Source organism: Podarcis tiliguerta (genome assembly GCF_965153285.1).
Source record: "Podarcis tiliguerta genome assembly, chromosome: 4".
Classification (NCBI taxonomy): Eukaryota; Metazoa; Chordata; class Lepidosauria; order Squamata; family Lacertidae; genus Podarcis; species Podarcis tiliguerta.
Window position 1 is genome coordinate 83182679 of NC_139537.1, and position 25845 is coordinate 83208523.

At 45.1% G+C, this 25845-nt stretch overlaps 1 long non-coding RNA gene across 1 annotated transcript in view; it reads right to left on the bottom strand.

Annotated features, from left to right (window-relative positions):
- Positions 1-5745: 5745 nt before the first annotated feature.
- The window catches only part of LOC310676351, a 43816-nt gene continuing 23716 nt past the window's right edge, over positions 5746-25845 (bottom strand). The window contains exons 3-4 of the long non-coding RNA XR_014510481.1: positions 6048-6639; positions 5746-5973 (exon numbers count right to left, since the gene is read on the bottom strand). This is a non-coding gene — a long non-coding RNA (uncharacterized lncRNA). The remainder of the gene's footprint in view (positions 5974-6047; positions 6640-25845) is intronic.

Here is a 25845-nt window from a genome sequence, read left to right on the forward strand (position 1 = left end):
ACCTTTCGATCGGTAAGTCCTAGGCGCTGAGGCTTTAACCCACAGCGCCACCCGCGTCCCCCAATGAAAATAGGGACGTCCTATTCCATCATCTGACTGGTTTGCCCCACGTACTCTGGGTAGGGCTTCCAACATACCGTATATAAAAACATAATAAGATATCAAACCAAGAAAACTTCCCTATACAGGGCTGCTTTAAGACGGCTCAGGGGTCGGCTAACTCCATACCCTCCAATATTTCTCTGATGAAAACAGGGAGATCCTAAGGAAATGAAGGACATTCCAGGGTCAAATCAGAAACCGGGATGGCGTCTGTAAATCTGGGACTGTCCCTGGAAAATAGGAACACTTGGAGGTGATGTAAGCAAGGCCCCAGACTCTCTTTTAAAAAGCACTGCTGTACTTGTCAATGCAAACTTACTCTATCCATGGTTATCTTTGTTATTTTTTTGGGGGGGGGCGCCCAGAAGGATTCAATTATTAATAAAACTGGGTTGGATTAAATTTCTCTAGGCCAAAGGAAATTGGGTCCATCTTCACTTTAGGAATATGAGCTTTTCGTCCATTTACATAGAGCCTTTAGTACTTTTGAATGCCAGGAAGGTGAACCAAGAAGGAGATTCAGAATGGCTAGCTTGGCAATGATCCTTAATATAAGTAATGACACCCCCAAACCCTAGGATTTTCCGCTCTATCTGCTTGTACCTGCTTTTAATAAAGCCTTTCCCCTGCGTAATGAAATGTGAAGGGCTCAACTGTTATATGGATTTTAATTTGGAAGTAGCTGTGGGGAAGGGTGAACCCTGAGATGAATTGGAGGAGGAGGGTTGGGTTGTTTTTTTTTTAAGAAATAAAATCTATTGTCCATGCTGACTGTTTTCCTATTCCTTCAGCACATCTGGTTCTCAGTTTAAAGCCGGAAAGTGGAGGGGAACATATAATATTGGCAAGGTATTCTGCCTATAGGGGGAAATAAAGAAAGACACACACATGCAAAAAAAGAAACAAACAAAATCAAAACCTGACATTTTTCTGATGAAGACCAGTGTCTATGTAAAACAAGAGCTTCCTGTTAGCAAGGAAATATTTCTGGAGTTTGGACAAACGGAAAAGAATATTCCAATTCTGCGGAGTTTATGTTTTTGTTTTTAACCCTTATCAGCCGGGATAGCAAACATTTTGCAAAACTTAGTTTCTGCAAAACTGTGAGATTTTTCAATATTTGAGTCTGGAGTGGCAGGTATTTGCATGGCAAGTTCCCGCCTCCCCCCAGTGGAAATAAAGACACATGACACAGATATTTAAGGTTAATGGGCTAAATATGGCCACAACTTTATTGGTTACAGGTGATGAGCGGTATTGGCTTAGGCATTGCTCCTAACCGACTGCAGCTTCAGCCCAATTGCTTGAAGTCCGGGAAGGGTTAACTACCAGTAGGGGGAGTCCTGCTGATGCACATCAACTAGGAACTCCCCTGGGGTCACCAATAGGGGGCGTGCCTTAGGCCCTCACCTCCCTAGGCTTTGGACAGGGCCACACCCCCCAGAATCCTTTATCGGACTACCCTTTAATATGCGGGGGAGGTGATGGTGCTTCCTTCCCCCCTTCCATCTACATAACAATACCAATACCAATGCCTAACCGCCAATACCAAGGAAGTTGTGACGATTTGCTACGAGGTAGGTGAAAAACCAAGTGGCTGGTGCCAATTTGCCAAGTGGAAAAATTCCTACCAGGCCCCTTAATGGCGACCAACCGAGGTCCATAGCAAGGTCAAAGACGAAAAAACCTTAAAGGGCGGGAGGGTGGGAAACTGGAGCAGCTGGAAGTGGCAAAGAGGGAGATCCCCGGCCGCCCCTGCATTAAATGGAGCAGGCCACCCCCCCCCCCAGGGGATGACGCGATCAGGGATTCCCTCAATCGCACGGAGGCTGAGAGCCAGCCCCCGCGCGCATGGTGGGAGGGTGAAGCCCGCAACCCCACCTCCTTTCTACGTCGGAAGTGGCTTTGTCCCTGTCTGCCTCTTTGCTGAGTTCCATAAGAGCAATATTATGTCTGAATTCACATGGCAGCATATTCCGTTTCCCCAGCAAATCACTAGTTGCTATTTTCCGCGTTATATTTGAATTTTTTTATGGCAGAAATGTCATTTCCAGAAATCTAGACTAATCTAGTGAAAGTGTAGTACTCATTTCCATGCTAATCAGTTCCAGAAAAAAAAATATCTGTCTGCAACCACATTAAGACAAGGGGATAAAGTGACAAAATTCAGAGTGACATACCAGCATACCAGTTGTTGTTGTTGTTGTTGTTGTTGTTGTTGTTGTTCTTCTTCTTCTTCTTCTTCTTCTTCTTCTTCTTCTTCTATTTGCATTTCTGGTACATTTCAACTGAAGAAAAAACTGAAAGTAATAAGAAAATAGGAAAAAATGAGCTACATATTACATATTCTATCACATTCAAAAATACAATCATTGAGAGGCTTCTCTTCCTCTTTTTCCTTGGTTCCTTTTATATTTCACTTCCTCTCATGTCTTCTTAGTTTCCCCAATCTTATTCAACCCCTCCCATCTTGCTAGGCTAATTGCATACCAGTTCTTCCTTGCTGTTTGCTATGGTGAATTTCAGGGGGACAGAAACACTTATGCGTGGAAAGGGTGGTGTCCAATGATGTCCAATGTGTGGACAAAGTGTGCTGTCCAATGATGTTCATCACTGTGTCACACCACGCTCATTGTTGTGAATGAAATTTCGCATGATATGCTGGTATATTGGTCAAAATGTCCCAGTTCCATAATGCAACAGGTATGTGGTGTGAAAGCAATTTTGGAAAATGGCGTATAAGTGCTAGCATTATAATCAGGAAATCCACTGCAATAGTCCATACCCTCCAACATTTCTCCGATGAAAATAGGGATACCCTATTCATCAACAACAACAATTTTACTATTCATACCCCACCCATCTGACTGGGATGCCCCATCGATTCTGGCTGGCTTTCAATATAAATAAAAATATAATAAAACATGAAACATTAAAAAAAAACCTCCCTATACTTCAGCCTTCAGATGGCCTGGGGGTTTGGATAACTTCATACCCTCCAACATATCTCTGATGAAAACAGGGATGCCCAGTGCTTCCCCCTCCAAAAATGTTAAGGGGTACTCTCATTTTCCTACTCATACTGAAATACTGTCCCTCAATGAGGCCAAACTTAGATTCACAAAACGTTTAGGGGTATGTGTACTGCTGCGTACCCCCAGGGGGAAAAAGCCCTGGGGGTGCCCTAAGGAAAAGTGGGATATTCCAGGATCAAATCAGAAACTGGGATGGCTTATATAAATCCGAGATTGTCCCTGAAAAATAGGGACACTTGGAGGGTCTGATATTGTCAGGGTTCTGTCAGTGGCTCCTGGCTGGTTGCCCAGTAAAGTATAAAGACAAAGAAAAGTTTATTACAGTGGTACCATGGGTTAAGAACTTAATTTGTTTTGGAGGTCCATTCTTAACCTGAAACTGTTCTTAACCTGAAGCACCACTTTAGCTAATGGGGCCTCCCACTGCTGCCACACCACCGCTGCACGATTTGTGTTCTTAGCAAAGTTCTTAACCTGAGGTACTATTTCTGGGTTAGCGGAGTCTGTAACCTGAAGCGTCTGTAACCCAAGGTACCACTGTTCTGTCCTTTTTTATTTCAGTCTTTACAGAGAGAGGCTATAGAACCCAGCCTCTTGGATAATGGCGTTGTCCCAAATGAATCTCCACCACCCGTCTCTCCCACTTCCTCATTCGTCAATCTCATCATTTCTCCTACGGGTGCTGCTACCTGCCCTCTGTCTTTGAGCTCTTTGCTCTCCTACTTTTAAGGTTCGCTGGGTTCTGGGAGTTGGAGGGTCTGGAATGCTTTCTAATGACATTCTGTCCTCTGGGCATTGATCTGGCTCTTCCATGATTTCCAAGCTTCTCCCCTCATCTGCCTCTGAGCTGTGAGCTCCCTCAACCCCCTGCTGTAAATCTATACTGTCTTCCTCTTCCTCCTCCCTGGAAGGGTCAGAATGGGGAGGCGGTCTCTACCATTCCTCCTCTGCCCAGTCCCTGACAGATATTCTCTGTGTCTGAATGCCCCTGAAGATTAAGGAGGAGGAAGCTGACAGGCAATGCCAAACCCTGGACTGGATATAAATAGGAAGGCAGGGAGGCAAGAATTGATTGATGCCAACACGTAGTTGGTGAAGCAGTGCCCCATTTGCTACCTTCCACTGCCTCTGGGTTTCTTTATAGGCAGTGCTTAAGTGATGAGCCCAAACTAGGCTTGAGTGAAACCGGCATGCTCCAATAATCCCCATTCTGCGGTAAAAACTGAGCGGACCAATTCCATCCAGCACCACCTCTCTCATTACAATAGTCCCCAATGTCCAGACGTGAGGCAAATGAGCACTGCACGGTTTATTGGATACTTAATGGTGTTTTGGGTGTTGGGTTGCAAAATATGTCAAGAATAGCAGCCTGGAAAGCGGCAGGCAGGCAAGCCGGTCATCCTACAGAGGTTCAGCTAGGAGTCAAGCAGTCTATATGCAGTTCAGCCTGCAGCTTAGCAACCAGTTAACTCAGACTGTAGAGCCAGGAAGGATTAGCAGGTCTGTAAGGTCGGATGGGATGTTATTGGCTCCTCAGGTCACGTGACGACTGAGGGATTGAATACTATAGTACACCCTCTTGTCAACTGCAGCAATGGTGATGGCTGATGTAGCACAGGAATGAGCAGGTCAGCCATTCCCAACTGTAGAGAAGAGGGTGCCTGGGTTTTATTATAAAACTGGGTCCGGCGACAGGATTCCATTCAATTCCTGAGTTTGAGATACTGGTCTTCAGTCTTGTACATCCCCTGTTTATTCCATCAGTGCTGCAAAACCTGAAGTCTGTGTACACTGCAGGAAGGTGTCTGAGCAAGCCAAGAATGTGTTCTCCTCTTATGGCAGAAGCAGATTCACACATGGCTCCGTTTTTGCTCTTCCTCCCAATCCATCTTGAAACGCTGTTGGGAATGGTCCAGTTGGTGCTACAGGACGTATGGCTTTAATGTTTTCCTGAAGATCAGTAAATATATGTTGCTGATATACAGCAGATCAGATGCACAAATAATGCAGCTTAAAAAAAATAAATGTATTGAAACTTGGGTGTTTTTCCCCCTCCTTAAAGGACTGCATTATACATCCCTCTCATTCTTGTTCTGTTTCTGGAAGGTTCCTTGTGGCTTCCTGGATTTTGGAGACATTCCTTTTCCTTCCCCTTTGATGCCAAACTATTTTATGTAAGTTCTGAGACAATCAACTTGGCCATCTCTTTGGATGCAATTTCCTTCTGATTTTAAATTTGTCACTGGGGAAGACTTTTTCTTCCCCTAAGCCAAACAGCTGTTTTTTATTTTATTTTATATTTTTCTCTGGTTCTGCCTCCTCCACCCCCTCCTCCCCAAGTGGTCAACTTCCTTTTTTGGAGTTCATTCCTTTCTTCCCCCTCATATCAAAATAATAAAATACAGATTACAAATGGAATGGGATTTGCTTCAGTTAAATTCTGTTGATTCCGCCATCCTTGCTTCCCCTGATCTGGGTCTATGCCTATAGTAATAATAGTCATCATTCCATTTTTTTCTTGTAGCACTTCTTGAATTAAAAAGAAAAGGGAAAAAAAAGACTGCTGTGGAGGAAATATAAGTCATGCAAATCTATCTTGAGTCTCTAATTCAAAAGCCCTGTTTCATTTATTTCTAAAAATGTAACCTATTTTTCTTTTTAAAAGAGAGAAAACCCAAAATGACTTACAATAAAATGTAATCCGTAAACGAACCCCTGTGTTGCAATATAGACAAGCTGAACAATATATCACCACACAATGGTCAATAACAATGGCACTAAGCACTATTTATAGACTAATACAAATGATCAGAAATTACAACCAAAGTCTCTAAATCTTCTTCACCACTCGCAGCAGAATAATTCAAAAGTTCGATATATACATAATCTGCCACCAAATATAGCTGGAACAGAGTTCAACAGTGACTACAGTATCATATGAGCACTGATCCAGAGCATATTTTCTACAGCGTTTATATTTGCTTGCATGTAAGATTGGCTTGTTAAGAAACTGAACTGCATCCTTCTCATATTAATTCTTACAAGTCTGGCTGATGAAAAATTGATCAATATTGGCTGATGAAGCATTGAATGAAACAGATGGTTATCCGGAAACTCTGTCCAGGCGATATTTGGTGACAGATTATGTATATATCGAACTTTTGAATTATTCTACAGTGATTGGTGAAGATTTAGAGCCTTTGGTTGTAATTTCTGATCATTTGTATTAGTCTATAAATAGTGTTTAGTGTCATTGTTATTGGCCATCGTGTTGTGTTATATTGTTCAGCTTACAATAAAATGTAGCAACCTTAAAAACCACCATATATCCACATTGTAAACTCTCACCTTGGCAATGAGAAAGTTAATGCTACCCTTCATGCAAAAGCTTACCAAAATAGGAAAATTTTCATTCTCTTCTGGGGGAAAAAGTGTTGGGTTTAGGTGGGTCTTTCCTGTAGGGAGTTTAGTAGACGTTGGACTACTCCCTTGAGACTTCATTCTGCACCAGAGATTAAATTTTGTGTATAAGGTGATTCAATTTACTTATTTGTTCATTTAACAAAATGTATATGCAACTTACTCAACAAAAAAACCTCTAAGTGGTTTACAAAGAACAATCTAAAATATTTTTTTTTAAAAAATACCAATAAAATCAAACACGTGAACATAATTGTTTGTATCAAAAATATAAATAAAATCAGCAGAGGAACTCAAACCTCATGTTAAACTTGTTAAGCAAGTAAAATTAGAGAACAAGAAGAGACAGCTTTCAAAGAGGATTGGAAACCATTTGTAGATTATCTAAGAAATCATTGTAAGAATGTTAAAACACTAGCCGGTTTGGAGTAAGCTCAGCAGTAAAAATAAAAATGCAATGTGAAAAAAAATATGGAGGTATGAATAATTAGAATAAGCAGAATATGCAGCAGAAATAAACAATTTGAGGAAACCATGGAAGGGTGGAAGGGAAGTTCATTAAAAGAAAGTATTTGATGAATTGATTGAAATAGGTTGAATTTTCGTTTTTCTCCTTTCTCCTCTTTCTTTTTTCTTTCTTTTTCTTTTTAAAATTAGGTGGTATTTTGAAAAATCTATAAATAAAACTTTTTTAAAAAAAGAAAAAGAGATCTGAAATCTTATGTGATGAAGTTGCTAAGAGTAGACATCAAATCTGGGATATCCCTGGCTGAAATGTCATCTTGGCCACAAACTCAACAAGCAGATTTAGGCAAGCTGCCGTTTCCCCCACCTCCAATTTAATGATGTGCAGCAGAATGGGGACCAGTTAGGATGGAGCCTCCATGCTAGTTTATGGACTGGTGGGTCTCTGTTGCTTTCCTGGAGGGTCAAATTGGTGAGGAGCTCAGCATGGTGCAAATGCACCGGCAGGAGTGACAAATGAGCTCTGGCAGTATTCTTCCTGCCACCATGAACCTCCTGGTAGGTGACAACAACACACCTGCCAGAAAGAAGCCCTGCCTTATCCAGCAAGCTACTTATGAATACGAGCGACGCAGATGGCGCTGTGGGTTAAACCACAGAACCTAGGACTTGCCGATCAGAAGGTCGGCAGTTCGAATCCCCGCAATGGGGTGAGCTCCCATTGCTCGGTCCCTGCTCCTGCCAACCTAGCAGTTTGAAAGCACGTCAAAGTGCAAGTAGATAAATACCTACAGCTCCAGCAGGAAGGTAAATGGCGTTTCCGTGCACTGCTCTGGTTCGCCAGAAGCGGCTTAGTCATGCTGGCCACATGACCCGGAAGCTGTATGCCGGCTCCCTCGGCCAATAAAGCGAGATGAGCGCTGCAACCCCAGAGTTGGCCATGACTGGACCTAATGGTCAGGGGTCCCTTTACCTTTACCTTACTTATGAATACAATCCTGGTCCTAGCAGGGATGGAGGGGAAATCCACCCTGAATGGATTTCTACACAGCGTACTATGTTGAGGTTTGTTTGCTTGTTTGTTATATTTACACAGTGCCTCAAGGATCTCAAGGTCGTGCACATGGTTCTCCTCCCTGTTTCATCCTTGGTGACTGGGCCAAGGTCATCCAGTGAGCTTTGTGGCTGAGTGGGGATGATGGCGCTATGGACACGGGTGGTGCTGTGGGTTAAACCACAGAGCCTATGACTTGCCGATCAGAAGGTTGGCGGTTCGAATCCCCGCGACGGAGTGAGCTCCCGTTGCTCGGTCCCTGCTCCTGCCAACCCAGCAATTCGAAAGCACGTCAAAGTGCAAGTAGATAAATAGGTACCACTCCAGCGGGAAGGTAAACGGTGTTTCCGTGCGCTGCTCTGGTTTGCCAGAAGTGGCTTAGTCATGCTGGCCACATGACCTGGAAGCTGTCTGCGGACAAACGCCAGCTCCCTCGGCCAATAAAGTGAGATGAGCGCCGAAACCCCAGAGTCGGCCACGACTGGACCTAATGGTCAGGGGTCCCTTTACCCTTTACCTTCTTCTTGCATTGGCCACCCAAGTTATATCCAAGCCTCTTATGCATTGTGAAACTTAAACAAGAACAACACACAAAAGAATTCTATACAAGTTAAATGTAAAATTGCATGCAAAAAAAAGAGATATATCATGCATATAATAAATATAACAGAGTCAATCCCATTCGGTATTGTATTTCTGTAAGCATAATTTCATGCATTAGTAACTGAGAGCTTTTTATAGTTATATGAAATGTTGCATGCATCTGTTCTTGTGCTGGTTCCTTTAGGAACCCTGCTGTGTATTGCAGGATTATAATGCATATAATATGCAATAATTATTCATATTTTTAGCAGAACCAGTAAAAAAACAAGTCAATTCTAATTAAGATCAAGGAGGGAAACAAAAACTAGAAAACATCCATGGGGATAAGTTCAACATGGAGATTATTATTATTTTTCTTTCTTTTCTTTTTTTAAAAAAAGCCCCATCCCTAGTTCTTAGTAACTGTAACATTGTCAGTCACCATGACTACTTGCGACCTTTTGTTCTGGAACGTGTTGTCATTGTTTTTATTTCTATATTTAACGAATAAGACTAACAATGAATGTGATCACTGTAAGCCAGAGGTTTCCAACCTTTCTGAGTTCATGGCTCCCTTGACCAACTCTATTCTTTCTGCAGCTCCCCTGTGGGGCTCAGGAACCCAGTTATGCCACCCCTTGCCTACAGAGCTACCAGCCTCTCACCCTTTTTTGAACACCCTCCCTTGTGGAGTGTTCCCTCAGCCTCCTCTCCTCTCCTCTGGGCAGGCGCTGCTGCCACCCCTGGTCTCTCATCTGCTCTGCCTTGCCCCACAGGGGCCTGGGACTTGTCTGTCCATTCCCAACAGCAAGGGCTGGTAGACCGGCTGGCTGGGCTCCCTCACCTGCTTGCTTGCTTGCTTGCTTGCTTACTCCAAGGCTGCCTCAGCTCCTGGCAACCAGCAACATCTGACCAGCCCCTGAGGCACCATTCGCCTGCGGAGCTTGTAGCCAGAGCTGCCGCAACAAACAGCTATGCAAGCCTTTGGGAGGCAGAGATGCAAGAGTAGGGTTACCAGACGCCCCTGGTTCCCAGGGACAGTCCCCAGATTTGCTAATGTGTCCCCGGACAAATTCTGTCCCCAAAATGTTCCCAGATTTACAAATCTGTCCCCGGGAAACATGGCAGCGGCAGCCTCAGCAGCCCAGAGCCAGCTTGGTAGCGCAGTTGGCTCTGGCTGGCTTCAGGAGCTGTTCGCTGCTGAAGGGGAACCAGGGATGTCCGGCGGTACAGACCTCCTGCCCCCTGCCCCCTTTGTTTTGACAGATCGGGGGAGGCTCAGGAGTCGCGGGAGGACGGCTGTTGCCCAGGAGGGGCGCAAGGTGTGCAGTTTCTCTGCCAGGCAAGGTGCAAAGCCCTTCTTTCGCACCCTGTGAAACATAAATGCACAGAGTTGTTTTAAAAAACTGGACAATGACAGCCTGTCCGCAACTCCTGAGCCTCCCCCGATCAGTCAAAACAAAGGAAAGGAAGCAGGAGATTGGGGGAGGCTCAGGAGTCATGGGCGGGTGGTGCGCTGTTGCCAGGTTTTTTAAAAACTCTGCGCATTTATGTTTCACAGGGTGAGAAAGAAGGGCTTTGCACCTTTGTACAATATGCATGTGTTCTTGGGCCCAGGGTCTTTTGCCTCACCATCCCTACTACTGACTCCCTGTTGCTTCTCAGCTTTAATAATGATGATGATGATGATAATTTATTTATACCCCGCCCATCTGGCTGAGTTTCCCCAGCCACTCTGGGCAGCTTCCAATCAAGTGTTAAAAACAATACAACATTAAATATTAAAAACATCCCTAAAACTTCCCAAAAATAAAAATCTGGTAACCGTATGCAAGAGGGCATCAGAGGAGGGTGGGGAAAAAGAAGGACAGAGACCAGTGTTGCCAACGGCACTCATGACCACCATTCAAGGCACCCTGCGTGCCACAGCACACTGGTAGAAAACCTCTGCTATAAGCAGCTGTGCAATTTTGCAGAACTTTTAGGAGAAACTGGCTTTGCTACTCAGGAGGATTAAAGAAAACAATCTTCCTTTCTTTTTTTTTTAAAAAAGCACCAACCTGCAGTGCTTAGAGCTCGCCATTCCCCTCCCCTCTCCCCAATGTGTGCAAGTGAGAGCGAGAGCTTTCACAAACTGGTTCTACAGTCCTTGGCATTTAAATCAACTGCCAAGTAGCGCTCACAGTGGATTCTTTGCAAATAACTTACAGTTAACCACATAAGATGCACCGGGATTAAGCTAAACCTCCTTTTGATACCTAATGTGTTATGCTTTCCAGAGCAATTTGGTGGCAGAGACAAACTGTTAAAAAGTGCAGGAAATTCAAATGCATCCCCAAGCGAGCATGGGAAATAGAAAATTCCTATTTGTGCCGCCTCCAGTTCTTTGCCATGTTTCTTCATCCAAGCCAAAAACTGCGTTGCTCAATATTCCACAGTGGCCAGTGAAAGGATGAATGGAATTTAGTGCTCTTTTGTATGCTCTGTGAGGGAAGAGAAAAGGGCACAGTAAAGCTTTTATTGACCCAACTCCAAATCCAGTGTGTCTAACTAGGAAATTGTTCATTCAGTTGGAAGCCAAAAAAGCATCGATGCTTTAGTGAGGCTGAGACAGCAAAATCAATTCAGAAAACAACGGCTGTGTTGAGTATGTTTTTAGGGGAGGGGAGTCTCGGGCTAGCACAGTCTGTGGTCATGAACAGGACAACACACTTTCGCTATGCTAAACTTTATGAAATTAGGATCAATGAGAAACTGCAAGTACGGCAATTGCTGTTGTTTCTAAATCATAATACCAGCTGTAAAATAATCTCATAGGAGCCAACTCCTAGGGACTGAGCTCCCTCCACCCCCCTAAAATGTTTGAGGTGGCTGATTCCCCCAAAATTGATGGACTTTATCATTGAGATGGTGTGTGCTGTATCTTGTGATTGATTATGTGGGGCAGGGCTTACCTAAGCGCCCAATATTTTATTCAAGTTGACACCCCTGGATACTGTAACCCCTAAAGTAAAAATCTCCACTCTTTCAGGTCTCTTGGTAGACTTAACAGTCCTCTCAGAAGGCTGCTGGATGCTCACTATTTGCTTATCATGGTGTTTCATGGTCTTTCTTGGGCATTGAGAGCCAGTGTGGTGTGGTGGTTAAGAGCGGTAGACTCGTAATCTGGTGAACCGGGTTCGATTCCCCGCTCCTCCACATGCAGCTGCTGGGTGACCTTGGGCTAGTCACACTTCTCTGAAGTCTCTCAGCCCCACTCACCTCACAGAGTGTTTGTTGTGGGGGAGGAAGGGAAAGGAGAATGTTAGCCGCTTTGAGACTCCTTAGGGTAGTGATAAAGCGGGATATCAAATCCAAACTCTTCTCTTCTCTTCTTCATTGGTCTTCAGCCCTTGCCTCCTGCTTGGCAAATCATTTTTCCTGGGTCACCTTAGTCTGCATAACTTCTTTTACATCAGATGGTCACTGGAATAATGTAGTTCTGAAGCTTGAAGGGAAGGGACCATAGCTCAGTGGCGGAAGAACACTTTTGTTTCACATGCCAGAGGCTGCAGATTTAGTCTCTGGCATCTCCAGGCTGAGGAAGGAAATGAAAAGACCCTCTGCTTGAGTTCATGGAGAACCATTGCAACATTGGGCTACACCAACATTTCACCAATCTGGTGTCCTCCGGAGGTTTTAGAGTACAACTCCCATCAGCCCTGATCATCGGCCACACTGGTTGTGGCTGATGAGAGATGCAGTCAAAAACATCTGCAGGGAACAATGTTAGGGAAAGGCTGACCTGGACAGACAAAGTGTCTGACCTGGGAAAAGGCAGATTCCTGATTGATTGCACATTCCTTGCTTCCCTGCCTCCTAGCAGCTTTACAGTCCCAGATTTACAGAAGCCACCCCGGTTTCTGATTTGATCCCGGAATGTCCCGCTTTTCCTTAGAATGTCCCTATTTTCATTGGAGAAATGTTGGAAGGTATGGAATAAGACATCCCTAGGGCTTTTCCCCCCTAGCCAGAACTCTCTGGAACTCAGTTCTGGCACCTCTCAGATGGGCGCCATTGGTATTCTAAGAGAATGAGGGAGGTGTTCATGGTGAGTTCCGGAACCTCTTTTTCTAGAAAAATAGCACTGGACGTCCCTATTTTCATCGGAGAAATTTCAGAAGGTATGCTACGCTGCTGAATGTATTTGTCCAAATCTAACAGCAAACAAAGCTCATCGAAATCTGATAAACTGCTGAGCTATTGTACAGCCCTCCTGGCCCATTCTGCACCTTGCAGATGGAACAAAGTTATCCCTCGATCCGACATAAAGTGTGTTTAGATATTTGAGAAAAAATATGCTTAGAAATACATACTTCTTGAGAAAATACGTTCAAGAATACACATTTAAATATTTTGTTAAAAACAACAACCACACAGATGAATGCAGAAACCAGACAAAACATATTAAAGAATGAACATATGAGGAAATGAAATAGACCAATTTTCCATAAAAATAAGTGCTGGAAGACACCAGGAATGCTTACTGGCCTTGGTCCAGTATATCTGAAGGAGCGTCTCCACCCCCATCGTTCTGCCCGGACACTGAGGTCCAGCTCTGAGGGCCTTCTGGCGGTTCCCTCACTGCGAGAGGCCAAGTTACAGGGAACCAGGCAGAGGGCCTTCTCGGTAGTGGCGCCCGCCCTGTGGAACACCCTCCCATCAGATGTCAAAGCGATAAACAACTACCTGACATTCAGAAGACATCTGAAGGCAGCCCTGTTCAGGGTGACATTTTAGTGTATTTTCCATCTTTGTTGGAAGCCGCCCAGAGTGGCTGGGGAAACCCAGCCAGATGGGCAGGGTACAAATAATAAATTATTATTATTATTATTATTATTATTATTATTATTACCTTGTCCTCTGATAATGGCAATGGCGCCCACCTGAGTTCTTGTGTGTTCTGGTTGACAAAAAGCCCTGAAAAGACCAGAAACAGACCAGAAGTGTATGCATGTAGACTCATTCCACACAAAGAAACCAAAAGGACTTAAACATTTTTCTTTAACTGGGTGACAGCCTGAGAAATTATCAAGAAATCACCAAGAGGCTCTAATGGTGGAGGCAGTCAGAAAGACAGAAGCAGTAAGATGGGGCACAGAGACATTTTTATTAAATGTAGTGCTATGGAACTCATTCTGTTAGTAACAGGATTTACATTGGAGCAGTGGATCTTCTTCCCCTCTCCCATGCCCCCACCCCATCTGTTCCAGGTCCCCACCCCGAACCCTCCAGAACAGACGTGGCTATGGTGTGTGGTTTGGGCGAGTTTCATTGTGCAAAAATAAATCCATGCTAATTGGATACTGCCCAGAGAGTAACCTGCTGGCCCACAAGTTGCAAAGCACAAGGAAATGTGTTTGGAAGCGGTATGTGGTCTCATTTTGTGTGTGTGTGTGTGTAAGAGAGAGGATGGCGAGAGAGAGAGTGTGTGACTGGGTGTGCGAGAAACCGGGCCCTACCCTTGACACATTCAACATCCTGGAGCCAGCCATGATTTCAGTAATATGTTTAAATAAATCCAAAGGGATAGACTTTCAGCTCCAATTAGAATAAGCAAGATTTCATTTACTTTTGCCCTTCTACTTCCTCTGAACTTCAGCAAAACTCATTTGGTTCTAGCCAAAATATGCTTGTCTCCTTGCCCGGTGTTTTTAATCCAAGGCTTGTTCCGTACGGTCTTTGAGACTCTGAAACGGCATCTCTAAACCAAGTTCCGCTATGCTCTTGCCCAGTTTCTTGAGGCTATGCTCTGCTTTATGCACTCTCTGTTGAGAGCAATTGAACCAAAACGGGATGCTCATGCTGCGGTCATAACTTCAGAGATCCAGCTACACTGGGGTGAGGGAAACATCTGGAGAATGTGCTCTTTCCTATCTTGAGGGGAGGGGTATGCAGAAATCCTCTCATCCTCACGGAGGGGAGGCGTTGTGATCGGGAACCGTTTCCATGCCCCTGCTCGTCATCATCGCTGATGCGCCATGCCCCCAGGGAGTCTGCCTATCAGTGGCAGGCTCGGGGGCGGGGTTTAGCCGCTTAAACACGGCCGCAGCAGCTCCTTCCCTCATTGCGCTGCCGGTTGCTTCACCCGTCTTTGAAGACTTCGTCGTTCTGCAAGCTTGCCAGTCACAGGACTTCGAAGGCTTCGTTTTTCTCCCCAGCTTGTCGGCACACCTTTTTTATGCAGCTAGCAAACAGCATCGCGGCTTTGGAGTGGACTCCTCGGAAGTGGCATCCGCTTCAGCGGCAAGGTTTGGAGGCATCTGTCTAAGGAATCCAGCGGTCGTGGATCCTGTCCGATGTCCTGCTGGACTGGTGGCCATGGCGCGACCCCCGGTGACATCAGGGGAGAGCTTACAGTTGTATTTGCATCAACAGGCTCCTCCTACTGGTGATTAACCCCCGCTAGACTCACCCCTCACTGAGTGGGTGGAGTCAACGTTGCTGTTATTCCAATGCCCAAGCCAATACCTCTCACATGCTGTAATCAATAAAGTTGTGGCCTTTTCCAGCCCATAAACCTATCATACTGTGTCCATGTGTCTTTCTTATCCCAAGCTAAGGGGGCAGAATCATAGCACTGTAGAGTTGGACAGGACCCTGAGGATCATCTAGTCTAACCCCCTGCAATGCAGGAATATGCAGCTGGTCCATACAGGGACCGAACCTGCAACCTTGGCGTTATCAGCACCATGGTCTAACCAACTGAGCTATCCTCGAATCACAAATGAATGTTTCCAGCCAGATCTCTGAACTGAGGAACATGCCTGCATTGTTGCCACATGCTCTCTTCCTTTGCTTTGAAACGACCTCTTAAATTCTCAGAGCCATCACACATTTGGATCTGGTGCATGGATAGAATGTTGCCAAACAGAGGAGCATCTGAAATTGCTGCTCATCTGTCTAGTATAGTATTATGTACATTGATCAGCAGAGGTCCTCCAGGGTTTCAGGGAGAAGTTTCCCTGCATAGTGATGGCAGGAGATGAACCTCGGAACTTCTGTGGGCAAGGCAGATGCTTTACAACTGTGCTGGACCCGGGGGGGTGGTTACCGAGAGGCGTGGTCAGAGTCCAGTCCTGGGTCAAGGGTCTGGAGACTGTCCACCAAGGGCGAAATGGGTCCAAAGCAAGAAGCCGGGCGTGGTCGGGAACTCCGGAAGAACAGGTCTGGGTGCTGGCAGAAACAGGTTTCCAACAACGTTGCTCCCGCAACCTGGGACTGGGCTGACTGGCCTTTATCTCCTCTGGGGCCTAGGGCGGTCCCAGCCCACAGGTGACCCGCCTCTCCTGGCCTTAGGGCGAGCACTCCTCCTGAGAGAAACCAGTTCCCTCCGCCTCTCTGCCCTGAGCCTCTGGGAGAGGCACACCTGCAGGCAATGGGTCCTCAATCACCTCCGGAGCCAGAGTGGATACATCTGGTGTCTGCTCCTGAGGACCCGGCAGGCCCCTCAGATTCAAGCCCCTGCCCCGGCTCAGCCGGCCCAGGAGGCGTGGACTCCTGTGCAGGCTGGGACTCCTCAGATTCAGCTTCTGAATCAGATTCCCAGGCCATCACAACCGCTGAGCAACACCCAAACAGACATTCATAATAGTCCTCATGAGCGAGCCATTCATACAGTCGTGAGAAAGTGGCATCACAAAGCAAGGAGACTTCAAATGACTTGAAAATCAAACTTCAGATCTTCTTTAAACTGAAGCCATGATCATGTCTTCATTCTAGCCTTGTGAAACAGACCACATTTGTTTCTATTTTCTCCTATGATAACAGATACCCATGTTTGCCATTTCTGACACACAGAAGACCTTATACACGTGGGTTGAGAATTTCAACGCGAGAAGGAAAACATGAGCCTCTTGGCCTCAGTATCTTGTCCTTGCAATTCTCATATACCTCCCCAGTACCCAATAGCATACCATGCAACTATATTGTTTTAAGTGGGGCACCACAGATTTACAGAAGCTGCCCTGACTTTAGATCCCAAACCCAGATGTCTATGTTGGCTCCTGTGCTTTGGCCGTATCAGAGTGCAGGACCAAAAGATGTGCATTCACCCCACGCTGTGTCAGGACAAAAAAAGGAAAAAAAAATGTAAGTAAAATTTAGCTTCCTGCTGCAAGCCACCACTTCTTCCTCCTTCCACTGCAGCTTTCTAGCTGATGTACTTCTTGGAAGTGACACCAGCTTCTGGAAGTACAGCAGTGGCGGAGGCCACAGAAGCTGTGGTGGAGGTGGCAGCTGTGGTGATGGGCGGGTGAAGGTGCAAGGGGAGAGGGGGAGCCAAGGAAGGAGCTGGAGTGTGAAGGGGTGCAGCCTCCATTGAGGTCTTGTCCTGACTTCCTTCACTCCGGTGTTGGAGGTTGCCTTGGAATGAACCTCAATCTCCAGGAATCTCCTGAGGACAATCCTAAAGATGTGACAAAGCACCACTGCTGTCTCACACAAGTGAGACAGCATGGGTTCAACTTATAAAAGCAATTGTTATGAGTTGAGGGGGGAGGAAGAAAGCAGGCTGCATGTGAGATCCTACAAATATAAGCTAGGCTGTTTTCCTGGGTTGAGGTGATTGACTGGGCGATGAGCCATTAGGAGAACAAAGGAAAAGGAGCTCTGTGTGAGATGGAAAATCAGTTGTAATTCGTTAGAAGGGTGAAGCCAGAGTTTAGAGTTGAAAGTTGCCATCAGATGGGGTATTAATAATAATAATAATAATAATAATAATAATAATTTGGTTAGAAGAAAAGCTGTATGCTGGACAGGTAGAGTGTTGGGATACTGCCAGGGAGACAAAGTCCATCTCGACTCCACATCATCTCCGGACGTCCATTGATCTCCCGAAGACACGCAGTATCAGCAATTAGTGACAGGAGCTCCAGAAATAGCTTCCCACATTCCAAAGCCGAGCACGCTCTATCAGCAGATATGCACACAGCGAAAGATGCACCCAGAAGAGCATTATTTAGAAGCTTATTCAGCGTTGATCAGAACAAAGAAAAACATGACTGCCTGCTTCAGAGTCTCCGGCAGAGAGAGAGAGAACAAAAGCCAAGACACAACAGAAACATCCTGTGAAAACAGGAAATGCGCAGACTCTGTGACTCAAAGCCTGCTCCCTTTTAAGGTGGAACGGAAATATCCTAACATAGAGAGGGAGCAATGTTTGATTTCAGTTTGAATCCAATGCTGCAGCTATGGGAGAAACAATACCCTTTTGGGTTGCTAATGCTGTGAGTCTATCCGCTGTGGGCTCAGGTTGAAAATATGTATAAATAAACCCAATTGTCATAAATAAACCACAGTCTGTGCTTTGCCTCACTCCAAAAGGAGACATTAGCCCTGGATAAGCACCTGAAACTCCTGGAATCTCACACTGCTGGTCTGCGATTGGGGTGGCGGGCAACAATATTGAGCTCTCACAAAAGATCCTCAGCTAATTGAAATGCAACCTCTAGCCTTCAATTAGAAATGCAAACAAACTGGCTAGCATAACTTGCAAGCAGTCTTCTTAACAGTCTTGCTGGTGTTAAACTGCTGGCATAAAGTAGGATCCGCATTGAAGTGAGTATACAGCCTCTGACTGCCTCTATTTTTCTTATTTCTTATTTTTAAATTTAATTTCTATACTGCCCTATACCCGAAGGTCTCAGGGCAGTTCACATAAAAATACATAAAATCAAAATAACAACAACCCAATACCCACCCCCCAAAGAGAGCCAGCATTTTAAAAAGGGTACAGAATGTAAATCGAGTCAGGCAAAGGTCTGGTTAAAAAGGAACCTTTTTGCTTGGTGCCTAAAGGTGTATAATGATGGCGCCAGGCAAACTTCCTTGGGGAGAGCATTCCACAGATGGGGAGCCACTGCGGAGAAGGCCCATTCTCGTGTTGCCACCCTCTGGACCTTTCGAGAAGGCGGCACACAAAGAAGGGCCTCAGAAGATGATCTCAGGATCCAGGTAGGTTCATATGCTAATCTGCCACGTAACCAAACTTGAAATCCTATTCATTTTGCACAGCAAGGAGGGCCCATCATATAACTTGTGATTCTAGAGGCCCTATAGCTCACCTGTGCTCCTCTTCCACTACACCACTGATGGTAAGGCTTGTCTTTTTGGAATCATGATGTGGGTGGACTCCCCTTGATGGAAGTGGAAACTGACTGCATTCCAAGCTTGTTGAAATAGTTTGGGTATTTGCAATGTTTTTCTTCCTGAGAAATACTCTTCCTTAGAAATTGGGAATGTGCCTTCTTTCTTTGTCAGGTGTCACTTTCCCAACCAAAATGATTTGTCTTTGAGAAAAGGAATTTTGGGAAGGGTAGCTATCACTGAGAGGAGTGTTCATCACTAGAATTCCTCTCCCCCCACAGCCATTCTTACATAGTTTTAGAATGGCTTTCATCCTTCTTTAAAAACCCTTGACATTCAATAAACTGCCTAACGTTCTTCCTTCCCTTATTTTTACTTCTGATTCATTCCCTTTTTTGGGAGGGGTTGGGCAATGGGGAATGTGGCCCTTTCCCGCAAGGACATCTGGCCCTCAGCACGAATAACGTTCCTCATCCCTAGGCAAGATGATGATCTCATATACTACACTAAATATATCTCGGGGGGAAATCAAACATCCATTTATATCTTTAGGATTTAGAATGGAAATCTAAGTAAACACCTGGGACCATTGTGGAACAGTAACAGGACGATTTGGCCACCTTCTGACTCTTCCAAGAGTTAGCCTGCCAAGATAATCTATACGGATGGACAGATTGCCAAGATCAGGAGCCACCAAATTAATATTTCTACTTTTTCCATTAATAATGTTGGGCTCCATCTCAGATAAGCACTAGCAATCCTTTTTTAATCAACTTTTTTGAGCACCATCTTGGAGACGCATCAACTGCACTCGATCATAAGGTCAAGTTCATCGGATTAAAAGAACAGCTGAGGTTTTGAAGATAGTGTTTTACACTATTTACATAAAATGCCATAATTTCTGCAGAATATTAAACGCTTTGAAGAAACAGCAACAACACCTTTTGCCAAGAAAAAAAACCAAACCAAAACCCTTCATTGATTCATTGCAGAACAATGGCAGCTTCGTTTAGACCAAAGAACAGTTTGGAATGCATGAATTCAGCTGAATGTTATCTTTTAGACAGTTTGGTGTAATTATTTAATTAACGGAAATGGAGCATTGTGGTACTGAAGGATTTGAATGCGGGTTGAGGGGTGCTGTGGCTAGCTCATGGTGCAGCTCCATTTCAGAGCAATTCACATTTTCAAATAATGAAATGGTGAGTTTTCATGGTTTGCCCTTCTGCACCCCTTTCAGCTTCATGTCGCAATTCAACCAAAGAAAGCCGTCTTTTGCCAGATAGCAGGGACATTGGTTGCTGAGGCAACAGGTTGATTGGGGTGGGTAATGGGGGTGGCGGAGAGAGTAGGCCTTTAAAATAAAGATGGCTCATTTCCAACTTTTTCCCCTTCTGGCAAGAAAACAGTGCTGTGGACTCCTGAAATCAATAAACCTGTTGTTTGCTGTGGAGATCTCACTTGGATTTTCAGCATTAAGCTGGGGAAAACAAGACATTTCTGTTATATCATTTTAAAGAATTTGAAAGAAATGGATAGTGCATTGAGATTCAATTTAAAATAATTGATAGGAAAACAAGAAAAAATGCTGAAGGTCTCAGAAAACGCCATCTTACTTAAGATACAGTTACTGGGCTTTGTGACTTGCAGATAGCTTGGGCCATGCATACATTAGGGAAGATCTGACAGACCCTCCAAGTGTCCCTGTTTTCCAGGGACAGTCCCAGATTTACAGAAGCCGTCCCAGAATGTCCCGCTTTTCCTTAGGAAGTCCATATTTTCATCAGAGAAGTGTTGGAAGGTATGGTAGAATGTCCCTCTTTTCACTGGAGAAACGTTGGATGGTATGGAGTTATGTGACCCTGAGCCAAGGAGGTAACTATACAACTTTTAGAAGACATCTGAAGGCAGCACTGTATAGGGATTTTTTATATATATATATAAAAGTCTAATGTTTTATTATGTTTTTATATGTGTTGGAAGCTGCCCAGAGTGGCCAGGGCAACCCAGTCAGATGAGCAGGGTATAAACAATAAAAATATTATTATTATGGAATAGAACATCCCTACTTTCATCAGAGATATGTTGGGAGGGTATGGATCTGCAGAGTTAGTGAGCTACCAATCTGAATGTAGGCCAGCGATCATGCATGCAGGAAACTCCCTGTCCTTTGCAGTGCTAGGCAAGCGGCATAAGCAAGGAGTGTACCATGATCTTGGTGAGCTTCCATAATCTAGGTTAGAAGGTCGCATGAAGCCTGGCAATTGCACAGGCCTACGTTAGAGGCAGAGGTTACGTTTGGATCTATTGATAAGGTAGATTTTCCCATTTATTTTGGTTTATCTTGAATGAGCCACATGCTAGTATACGTGGCATGATCACTCACACATCCCTAGCTCAAATGGGATAAACAAACCAGTAAGCTTTGGTAGATAGTGATGCCCAAACTGGAGATCATGGTCTGTTGAACCCTAACAACATGATCACGATTCAGCCTGCATCTATGGTTTGTCATTAGCTTGATGCTCATGTCTTGTTAAAGGTAAAGGGACCCCTGACTGTTAGGTCCAGTCACGGATGACTCTGGGGTTGCGGCGCTCATCTCGCTTTATTGGCTGATGGAGCCGGCGTACAGCTTCCGGGTCATGTGGCCAGCAGGTGAACCAGAGCAGTGCACGGAAATGCCATTTACCTTCCTGACGGAGCGGTACCTATTTATCTACTTGCACTTTGACGTGCTTTCGAACTGCTAGGTTGGCAGGAGCTGGGACTGAGCAACAGGAGCTCACGCCGTCACGGGGATTCGAACCGCCGACCTTCTGATCAGCAAGCCCTAGTCTCTGTGGTTTAACACACAGCGCCACCCGTATGCTTCATGTCTTGTTAGAAGCCAACAAACCACAACCTGTGGTTTTGTTGTAATGGAAAGCCAAAGCTTCTTGGTCTGTTTATCCTACTCACACTGTGGGACAAGTAAAATAGAAGAAATCGTGAATACATGCATTTTTAATACGTATGTTACCCTAATGAATGCATTTTCCCAGTAGTGGAAAACAGGGCAGGGCTCTGCTACACACCTGAGCATCCACTGGCTTGCATAGTGCTGTCCTCACACCTCTTCCTCTCTCTTCTGGTATAGAAATGTACCTGGAGATGCAAGTGATGGAACCTGGGACCTTCTGAATATTAATAATAATTTATTTGTAGCCCGCTCATCTGACTAGGTTGCTTAAGCTACTCTGGGCAGCTTCCAGCAGGTACAAAAACATGGTCCTTCCCTACCTTATGATACAGAATTTCACAGGTGCATATATTATCAATCTAGTTTGATTTTTGTAATGATTTCCCCCAGTGATAATATCCTTGACCTAACCCTTTGTATTCTTCCCAGAACTTCACCATTGCCTTCCAGCATACAAAACACAACATATGCCGGCATGGGTGTTCAGCAGAGGAGGGCACGCTAGTCAGTGTTACCCCGACATTGTCGGAATTGGTCCCTTATTCTCAACTCACTACACAATAAATGGATTACGCATTTAAAAGGACTGTATGCAATCAAGAAGAAATTTTAATTAATCACCAATAGAACTGGCTCCGTGGAAATAATGTGGCCTGACAGTTTAAGGTTTGATCAGCACATCATGGAGATTAAGAACACTTTTTGACTTGAACAGTCAGAGTCCCAGAGAGTCAGTTCAGCCTGAAATACTTTTGAAAAGCTAGTGTGCACAGATCACACAATGTCATTGTCTCTCCTAATGCTGCCATTCCACTGGGAGCCAATGCGGGGCTCTTTTAACTTCTGAGAAACCTCCCAATATCATGCTGTCCTGGTCAACACTGAAGCAACAGAGATTACAAGACATCAAACTACAATCTTTTTATCCCATGCTCTGTGTGTATAAAACAAGGAGTCAGCTTCCCTTTGAAGTACTAATTGACTGTCTGTATCAATCAGTGCCTAATCCCTTTCCTGCATACATTTAGATCTCCACAGTAACTGAGACTGGGTTTCCTCTGTTACACACAGGAAGGCACCGGGGTGGGGGAGTGAATGGTCACAACGATGAAATCAACCAATCATCCAAATTTGAGACAGCAAAGCTAAAAACAGCTTCATTCATGGTTTGTGCTTTCGCTAGGCAAGTCAATAGCTGAAATCTTCAAATGGTTTACTCTAAGTAGTTGTACGACTGTAGCACTTAAGTGTCTGTAGTATATTTGCAAGGGAGGAGGGCGGGGAGGAGACCAACTAGTCCTGCCCCTGCCCTGTCATTGCCCATGCCTTCTTAGCACCCCTGTGAGGTCCAAAAAATGCCAGACGACACTGCTCTGAAGTAGGCCTTCTGAATACTCTAGTGATCCAATGCCAGAGTGTGGGACTTGAGGACTGAAACTGATATATACAGTCTCTGTTGGACGCTTGGAAGTGGAAGATGCAGACAGATGCTGCAGACTCTGTTTCCTGTTTGCTTCCTATAGCCAAGGGCAGCACATCCTGTTTTGCTGCCTGAGGAGAAACAATGAATGTGCTGCCCTGCCCTGCCCTGCCCTGCACCACTACCCTGCCCCCGCCAAAGCCTCCCTTTCCTGGGTCATGTGGCAGGGTCCTCAAAGTGGCGACAACAATGGCAGGTTCTGGCAAGGTCTCATGAGTGCTCATGGAGCTCTCGTGAGATCTCACCACGTTCATGAGGTCGCAAAAGATTCTAGCGAGATCTCACCAGAAGCTGCCCCTGCAGGATGAGGCAGTGGGGTGGAAGGGATGCCAACAGGGGGCATTGCCTCTTGGGGTTATGCCACCAAAGATGGCTGCCTCATCCCACCTCATAAGCAGGCTGGCCCTGCCTACAACTTCCCATCAATCTAACCAGCATGGACCCACTTCATATATGCACTTCCTTTGAGGCAAAGATGGTGAATGTCCAAAGCCTTATAATGTAGCCAGTTGTTGCAGAGGAATCTGAGGAGAAATGTACTTAAAACTGTGAGAGATGTTGGCTGCTTGGGAGGAGTCTCATGAGATTATTCCACACCCGTCTGCCACAGCTGAAGAGCGCATAGGTCTGTCCTAAGTGCTTGCAGCCTTTATCATATTGTATATTTTCCTTGGGGTGGACAGGGTGTTAAGGGAGTGGTAGTACCTCTGGTGAGGGGACACATTTTACTCCTTCTGAGGTAGCTTGTCCACCTTAGGTCCACAACTGAACTCAGCTCTCACCTGTGGCTGTCAATATGCAACAGCGGCCACAACCCAGGAAATGGCTTCAATCGGCTAAACCAGGTGAGGGTAGCCAATGGGTCTGAAACCCTCCATGAATCAGGGATAGATTGAGCCGATGAGACCAATAGTGGGCCCAAAGGTCAAGAAGGCAGTATCTGCATGTGTGGTAGAGGGAAGTAAGAGACAGATGGGGCTTACCCATATGGGAAGATAGCCCATCTAGGAGAAGGAAAACTCTGATGCTAAACCTCCACTGCCTTGCGGGATATCTTTAGTAGAAGAAAAGGCTAAGGAGTAAACCTTACACAAATCTGGAGTGGAGTCCCTAAGATGGTTGGATGGCACCTTATATGCCTCCACCTGGCCATTCCTGCAGCCAAGCTGGTGCTAAATGTATTGCTCTGCTTTCTTTTGGACCACATCAACGAGGCCAAGAAGTGGGGTCTTGTTGCCTTCATACTCACTACCCATTCCTGCACTCCAGGGAGGTTACTTTGGTGCTGCTAGGACAGTGCTTTGCTTTCACCCCCGGAAGTGCATGTCAATGTCTCTCAAGACAGACGGAAGCCAACAACAAAACAATATTTTCCATGGACCTAACTAGCCAGTGATATGAAGCAAAACAAGCAGGAAGCAATCTTATCAAGCCATACAGCCAGGTCCTGTAATCCACTATGCACTAACTACTGTACCCAAATTGTAAGCAGTGATATTTTCTTATTTATCTCCTGCTACAAAGATAATGTGCTTCCATCACCAAATGGTTAGGTGGTTCAGTTCAGTAGGAACTGGATTACATCTTAATAGTAGTGATTTGGATTTTTGTCCAGAAGGTATCAGGTTGTTAGGGGGTGAGTGGCCACCACACAGGGGGCAGCTTTTTCCTCCCAGTAGGGTCCTGAGGACATCGTTCTTGTTAAGTTGTGGGTGAACATATCAGACGACACAGCGATTCTTCTAACAGCTCTTGTTTATTCACAGGCCAGAACAGAACTGAACTGAAGGGTTCAGACAGCCTGCTTATATAGAGCTCCAGTACAAAGTAACTGTAACAATTTTCTAAAACTATCCAATCACTGAACGTCACTTTTGATCCCTTATTTGCATAACTATCTACAGTATCCCCCTGCTGGCCCAGGGTGAGAACTTCAGTACATAACCGTTGTGATATAATGTCCTCCCACAAAGGCTTTGAGGGCCGAATTTGCCAAAGGGTGTACTACAGCCACAGCTGGAAAAATTCACCTAAGTTGCCAATAAATCATAACGTAAGAGCTCCCCGTGAAAATTAAATCAGTTTTTGCCACCCCACACCAAAATGGCAGAAAACACAGTCTCTCCACTTTCACAATATGAGAAGGGGCTGTGAAGGGGAAGGCGGAGAGGCCGTTTCAGCCCTATTTAAAGCTGTCTAAACTATAGCTGGATCATGCCCAAATTGTGTAACATATATATAACCGTATGCTGGGAAATGTTCCTCGCTAAGAGGTAAACAGAGATGTTCCGAGAACTAATAACAAGAGGAAGATGCATAATTGATCACCAGAGACTCAGCGAGAGAAAGCAGCAAACTGCAGCATGATTAAAGACAACAGAAGAGATATGGAATCTGGAACAGAACATAGCCTGGATTAGAATCCGCCCGAGGCTTCCTTGAGGAATGTTGGCTTTTTGCCAGTGAATTACTTTAACATGCAAAAAGGTGGATAAGCATAAATGACCTTGAGTTGCAACTCAAGTGTGGAGAGAAATGCTGTTTGTCCCTCTAAGCTGTTGTGAACCCTGTAAATTGCGTGGCAAGAGAGCAGTGCCGAGGGGAAGCAAGAGGTAACAGC